This window comes from Asparagus officinalis, chromosome 4, assembly GCF_001876935.1.
Source record: "Asparagus officinalis chromosome 4, Aspof.V1, whole genome shotgun sequence".
Classification (NCBI taxonomy): domain Eukaryota; kingdom Viridiplantae; phylum Streptophyta; class Magnoliopsida; order Asparagales; family Asparagaceae; genus Asparagus; species Asparagus officinalis.
Window position 1 is genome coordinate 69,203,567 of NC_033797.1, and position 7,362 is coordinate 69,210,928.

Below are 7,362 nucleotides of genomic sequence, written 5' to 3' on the forward strand. Positions count from 1 at the left end.
TGGCTTCCCGTCATATAAGCGAAGCTCTCATGTTCAACAAAAGAGCTTGATGATTGGGACTCTGTAATGGCTGAGTGTTCATCATCAGAATTGGTTCCTCTAGCTAAACTCCGATAGTTGATAGGAGGAATGGCTCCTGTTCGAGTCCGAGTACGTTGGTAGATTCCTTCAAACTCGTTAGTGATTGCTCTGACGCTTGGAGAACGATCTGTCTCTGACTCGTCAGAACTAGGGATTGATGATCTCCCTCTGCCAACCATATTAGAAGTGACTCCAAGGTATTCATCCTCTAAAGTCTTCTTCCTGTGAGAATGTCATCGATTATTGAGCAGTGACTCCAAGGTATTCATCCTCTAAAGTCTTCTTCCTGTGAGAATGTCATCGATTATTGAGCAAAACGACGTTCGTTGGTCGGTTGAACATCAACAGCAATTCCCGCAAGTCAGAGACTTGGGATGAACCTCTCACAGAGCGTGAGGGTAGAGATGGAACCCCCTGTCTGTTAAAGGATGGGACTAGTTCTTGGCAAACATGAATTTTAAATCCATGTTGATCATTTTGAACACGACGAATCACATCGTGTTCCAAAGAAGGAACACGAGGGTCGTGTTTAGCTTGGTTAACGCAAGACCAAAGTTTGCGTTTTGCTAGTGAAACGCAGTCCTGCAATCTGCGTTCGGATTCTGAAACGCACTCCTGAGAGTTGCGTTCAGTTTGTGGAACGCACTCCTGAGAGTTGTGTTTTGGTTCTGGGACGCACTCCTGAGAGTTGCGTTCAGCCAGATCAACATAGTTTTGAGGTCTGCGTTTTGATGTTGAAACGCACCTCTGAAGGCTGCATTTTGATTACACAACGCGCCACTGAGGGGTGCGTTTGGCATAAACCGAGCCCGCTCCTTCGGAGGAGGGGCTGCTCGAGCAATCTCGGCTAAAGGAAAGGGTTGCCAAAGGCTAAAGGAAAGGGTTTCCTTTGGCATAGGAGCAACCATTGGAGCTTTAGTCTCCTTAGAGACTTTGTGGATCTTGCGCATAGCCTTGAGGCTAAGGGATCCGGAGGAGAGGGCCTTCTCAAACTTGGCTTGATCAAACTCTACCACGAGAGTTTCGACCGTTGTTCCAGCGAGCTTGACGTCGGATTGCGTCACCACTTCTTCATCAGAGAAGCTAGTCCCCAGCGGAGTCGCCATCTTTTGTTTGTGGAAAATTTGATGTAAAAAAAATAATGAAAGAAAAAATTGACTTGTATTCTCTCAAAATCGATTACAATTTGGATTCCGATTACAAAAGAGAGGAGAATGAATTTGATTCTCCCCTTTGTTTAAAACTGGGTTCTTCACGGTAGCGATGGAGTGCCTCCCTCGAATGCTTGCGTCAAGTTTGCTCTCCGTTGACGATCCGACGTTTTGCTTCACTGGAACGATGTCTTCTCCTCACGATTAGACGCTGTGGAGAACTTGTGTGGCAAGTTTGAGAACTCTGAACGAGTTTAGAATAACTCTGTGAAAGAGTTGATTTGAACCGAAGATCGGTTAATAAGCCAAGGCTAGAAGAAAGCTCCGGTGGTCGATCGTTGCTGAGGATGAACGTCGATCTCTCCCTTGCTGCCAAGCCAAAAGATCTCCTCTTCGCTGCTGAAGAGAGGATCAATCCGAGCCAAGAAACCCCAACCTCGCTGCCAAGTCTCAGATCCAAAAAGCCAGCCTGAACTCCATTAAGTTTACTCATATTTATAGGGAATTAAGGGGTGTAACCGCCCCCTTAATCCGCTCCTAAGTGGGGCGGAAATCCCTCAAATCGTGGAGGGAAAACGGTTCCTACAACCGTTCAGCTCGTGTTTGAACGAGTCAAACGCCCACGTCGGCGTTCAGGACCCTAACTCCGCGTTTTAGAATGGAGACGCGGAGTTGGGTACTCGCTGGGCATTGAAAAACGCGGGTCCGACCCCAGCATTTTAATGTTGTAACGCGGGTCCGACTCCAGCGTTTTGATGTTGTAACGTGGGTCCGACTCCAGCGTTTTGATGTTGTAACGCGGGTCCGACTCCAGCATTTTGATGTTGTAATGTGGGTTCGACCCTCGTGTTTTGATGTTGTGACGCGGGTCCGACTCCAGCGTTTTACTGTTGACACACGGGGAGGACCTCCGTGTTTTGGTGTTGATACATGGGGAGGATCTCCGTGTTTTGGTCTTAGAGCGCGGTGATGAGTTCCGCGTCTTGCTTTGGAGAGATTATCAATAAGTAATCTCTTTTGTCATAGCGTTGCAAAGATCATTGTTCTGTAATCTTCGTCTTGGCTCCTTGAGAATATGAGAGTCGTCAGATTGTAACTCCCGATGTTGATTGTGAATGCTGTTGAACTAGAGCTCTCATTGGTTGTCGTGAAGGTTGTCAGATTGTAACCATCAGCGATCTATGTAAAAGTCTTCAAATTGTAGCCTTCTGGAAGTCGTCAGATTGTAACTTCCATCATCAGTATTTGATGGGGTATAAGCTATCTATTGTGATTTTTAGACAGCCTACAACCTTCTCCCTCAATTCTCTCCTATACAAACTCTTCTCAATTTTCTTTCCAGCTTCAATCATGGCCACAAATGGTGCGAAGAGAGCTACCAGAGGATTCAGATCCTCACAGAAAAAGATCAATCTCAACCATGGCTGCTCAACCACAGCCGCATCAACTCATGGTCACAGCAAAGATAAAAAAAAAAGGATATTGCTGCTGATCTAGAACTTGAAATAGTAATTAATTAAAGTTTTTTTTCGGATGAATCTTTGTTGCTGGAGTTCTTTTTTATCTACAATAATTTCATCTTTGCTACTAGATGAAGAAAACTCCAGCCATGGCCGCATCTCCTTTAGAATAATTAGATTGCTTTTAATATTTGTGATCAACTTTTGCTGAGAAACATCTCGTCGTCGCTCGCCGATGAAGGCAACATCATCTTCCTCACGAACTCCAACTTTAAGAAGGAGGTCGGCCAGGATCGCGGCGACGGGGATGCGGTCGGCGACGGAGGGCCGGATCTATAAGAGGCTTGGGTGATGGCGGCGGAAGGCTGCTTGGGTTAGGTGGGGTTAGGGTTAGGGTTTTTATTAGGGTTTTAGTTAATTAATTAATTAATTTAATTAGTAAATAATTAGATTAATTTATTATTTGAGTTATATAACCCTATAACCCATTAAGCCAAACCCGATCCAGTATGTAATAGACCCGACCCGCTACAGTAATGAATTAGATTCATTAAAATTCTGACCCAACCCATTATGAAATGGGTCAGACCCATTAATTTCCAGACCCGACCCATTACAGTTTTGACCATTCATTTTATTTTGGTGGCTACATATTCATTTTAAGTCCGGTTTGAGCCCATAAATAGTCGTTGGAAAGATTATTTTGTGTACTTTTCAACTATACAATTTTTATTTTAATTTCATAAAGTTTTAATACAGCAATTTGGACAATTCATAAAAAATTATTGTATGCACATAAAGATAATTGATTTACCCTGATTATATCATTAATTTAGGTGGGGTAAATATTTGGGTTCATGATAAAACATATTACAATATTAGATCAACCTATGGGGTTAAGAAAGATCAGTAAAACAGTCACTTGGAAATTATGGTAGAGTAGGTTAGTGTCTTGTCCAAAGGTGACCAACCTATAATACCCTAATTTTCTAAGGTTGAGTTTAGTCTCATTTGGACTGGAAGGTTGCACTTACTTGTGGGTGGACTACTAGTCTTGTCCAAAGGTGTCTAGGAAATCCCCTACGGGATAAGTGGTGCATGATAGTTGAAACAGGTCAGTGAGAGGAGAATAACCCTATTACCCAAAGGTTAGGAAGTGTTCAAATCAAACTGACACTATGTAGGCTAGTTCTGTAGGTGATTATATATCATATTTGGGGGGCGAATAGCATGTCAAATCACTTGCCCAAAGGTGTGATGAGATGATGCATCCGCCTATCCTGCAGAGTGGAAGGTTGCATACATAAAGCACTCTAACCCATCCATTCTAACCCTAAATTGGATGTGAAAATATTAAACTTAATAAAACTAAAGGTCTCATTCGATTTTACATCCATGGTTTAATTCAGATGGACGGACAGTTTATCTAGAAGCATCTGACTGGGATTGAGCCCCTCACCGGTTCCAACTATGGCAACTAGAAGATGCAAGTTGAAATAGTACTTGGGTGTCTTGACTACGGCTATGTTCTCACTGAGATAAGCCAAAAGAGCCTGATGAGTCATCAAGTCAATCTGAAAAGAAATATCATGCTAAGTGGGTCAAAGTCAACAAGCTTGCAATGCTGATCATTAGAGCATCGGTGGACCAGACTATTCGTGGAGGGATTCTGGTTTGCGAGAGTGCTAAGGAGTTGCTTGAGACCATCAAGAAGCAGTTTGAGGGATTCGTTAGAGTGAGACAGTCCAGTTATCTAGTCAAACTCATTAATCTGAAATATGATGGAAGTGGTGATGTTCGGTAGCACATTTTGAAGGTCTCTCAGTTGATCATTCGTCTCAGGAAGAGTTAGGACTTCGGTTAGAGGATGATCTGATGGTTCATTTTGCAGTCGCTTCTCTACCAAGCAAATTTGACACTTTTAAGGTGAACTACAGTTCTCAAGACAAGAAATGGGACTTGAATGAGCTTATTGATGTATGTGTTGCTGAGGAAGAGCGGCTAAAAATAGGAAAAGCTGAGATGAAAAATCTGGCACATGGCAAGCTTGGACCAAATAAGGCAGGAAAGAAATCCTTCAAGAATCAAGGGCACAATAAGGGGAAGAAGTCTTTCGACAAAATTTCCATTGTTTCTAGCACTTCTTCAGCAAGTGAAAAGGTTGAATGTTTCTTCTACAAGAAACCTGGTCATATGAAGAGAGACTGTCTGAAGTATAAGCAGTGGCTGAAGAAGAAGGGAGGGAATAATCCACAGTTGGAAGGCAAGGACAAATGAGTAACTGTTTTTGGAAAACTCACAGCCTTTGGAGGTGGAGCTCGTTGGGACTTTCAGGCTGCGCTTGGATTCTGGAGCTTCCTTAGTTTTATCAGACACTTTCTATGTACCTCCTATGAGAAGGAATTTTATTTCAGTTTCTAGGCATTAGCTTTGTTTTCGAGAATAATTCTGTTTCTATCAGAAATGATTTGGATGTTATCAGACATGGTTTCTTAATTGACGGTCTTTATAGATTAAATTTGGATGCATCTTTGCTTTCCCCTCTCTGTATGTCTGTGAATTCTTCTTCTTCTGGTACAAAGCGTCCTAGGCTTAATAACAATTCTTCCACAATTTGGCATCGGAGATTGGGACATGCTTCAAGAAAACGATTGGAATCCTTAGTAAAGTCTGGTGTTCTTGAACAGTTAGATTTCTCTAATTTTGGTACATGTGTTGACTGTATCAAGAGAAAGATGACTAAATTGAGAAAATTTAAAGCCTCTAGGAGTGAAGGTCTCATTGACCTCATTCATAAAGATATTTGTGGACCTTTTTTTTCCCACTCCCTTTCATGATGGTCAACGATACTTCATCTCCTTCATAGATGATTTTTCGCGCAATGCCTATATTTTTCTTCTTCACCATAAATATGAGGCACTGGATGTTTTCAAGATTTTTCAAGCTAAAGTTGAAAAATAGTTAGAAAGAAAGATTAAATCCGTGTGTTCCGATCGAGGTGGGGAATTCTATGGTAAAAGCGATCAGGATGGTACATTCATGGTCACAAGGCATTGTTCCTCAGTACACTCTCCCAAGTTCTCCGTAGCAAAATGGAGTAGCTAAAAGAAGAAATCGTACTTATCAAGATGCTATTCGTAGTATGATGAGTCATTCTGATTTGCCTGAAAGTTTTTTGGGGTGAGGCATTGAAGACAGATGTATATATCATCAATCGTCGCCCATTTTGATCTTGAGCTCCATCATATGGATGTTAAGACGGCATTCTTGAATGGAGATCTGAATGAGGAAATCTTTATGGTGCAGCCTGAAGGGTTTGCAGTTAAGGGAGATCTGGTCTACAGATTGAAGAAGTCAATATATGGTCTCAAAGAGTGGTACTTAAAATTTCATCAAGCGATAACATCAAATAGCTTCCGAGAGAATCCTATTGATCACTGCATATACCTTAAAATCAGTGGGAGCCGATTTCTCATTCTAGTATTATATGTAGATGATATATTGCTTGCCAACAACGATATTCATCTCCTACATGAGACTAAGGATTTTCTTTCGAGGCATTTCGATATGAAAGACCTCAGAGATGCTCATTATGTTTTGGGCATCAAGATCCATAGAGATCGGACTAAAGGCTTGTTGGGCTTATCTCAAAGGGCTTATATTAAGAAAGTCCTTCAGCGATATGGCATGAAGTTTTGTGCATCAGGTGAAGCTCCAGTTATCAAAGGAGATATGTTCAACAAATCTCAATGCCCGCGAAATGAAGTTGAGCGTAGGCTCGTGAACTCTGAGGAGTATGTCTCTGTAGTTGGCAGTCTAATGTATGCGGTGTCATGCATCAGGCCAGACATCAGTTATATCGTGAGAATATTAGGCAGGTTTCAGCAAAATCATGGTGTAGCTCATTGGAAAGCTATAAAGAAGGTTTTGCGGTATTTGCAAAGGACCAAGGATTTCATGTTGGTCTACAGAAGGTCTGAAAATCTAGAAACCGTCAGTTATTCAGATTCAGATTTTGCAGGATGTGCTGATAGCAGAAAATCAACATCAGGTTATATATTTCTGCTCGCTAGAGGAGCAGTTTCCTGGAAAAGTGTCAAGCAGTCCTTAGTGACGGCATCCACCATGGAGGCGGAGTATGTTGCTATTTTTGAAGCAACATTGCATGCCTCTTGGCTCAAGAATTTCATCAGTGAATTAAAGGTGGTGGATTCCATTCAGAGACCAGTAAAGTTGTATTGTGACAATCAGGCAGTCGTACAGTTTGTAAAGAATAAGAACTTGTGTGAAGTACTTGTTAGTCCTTGATAAGGTCGAACAAAGATTGATTGAGGTTCCTCATCTGCCGACTCAGTTAATGATGCTGATCCCTTGACCAAGGAAATTTCTCCAGGGTTCTTCAAGGAACATGTATCTAGTATGGGTGTTTTAGAGTCTTTTGATTCTATATGATCAGTGAGATTTAGTTGTAGTAGCAGTTTTGTTTTATTTTCAAGTACTATATTCTGGATTGCTTTGAGCTCATAAAGAAACTATTGTACTGATTTTTATATTAGCAGTTTGATATTTTCAAGCGTTGTGATATATATGAGAAATATGGGGAAACTTGGTACCAAGTTTTTTCATTGAACTTGGTAGTGAGGTGGTCAAATTTAGACCATACATCATGC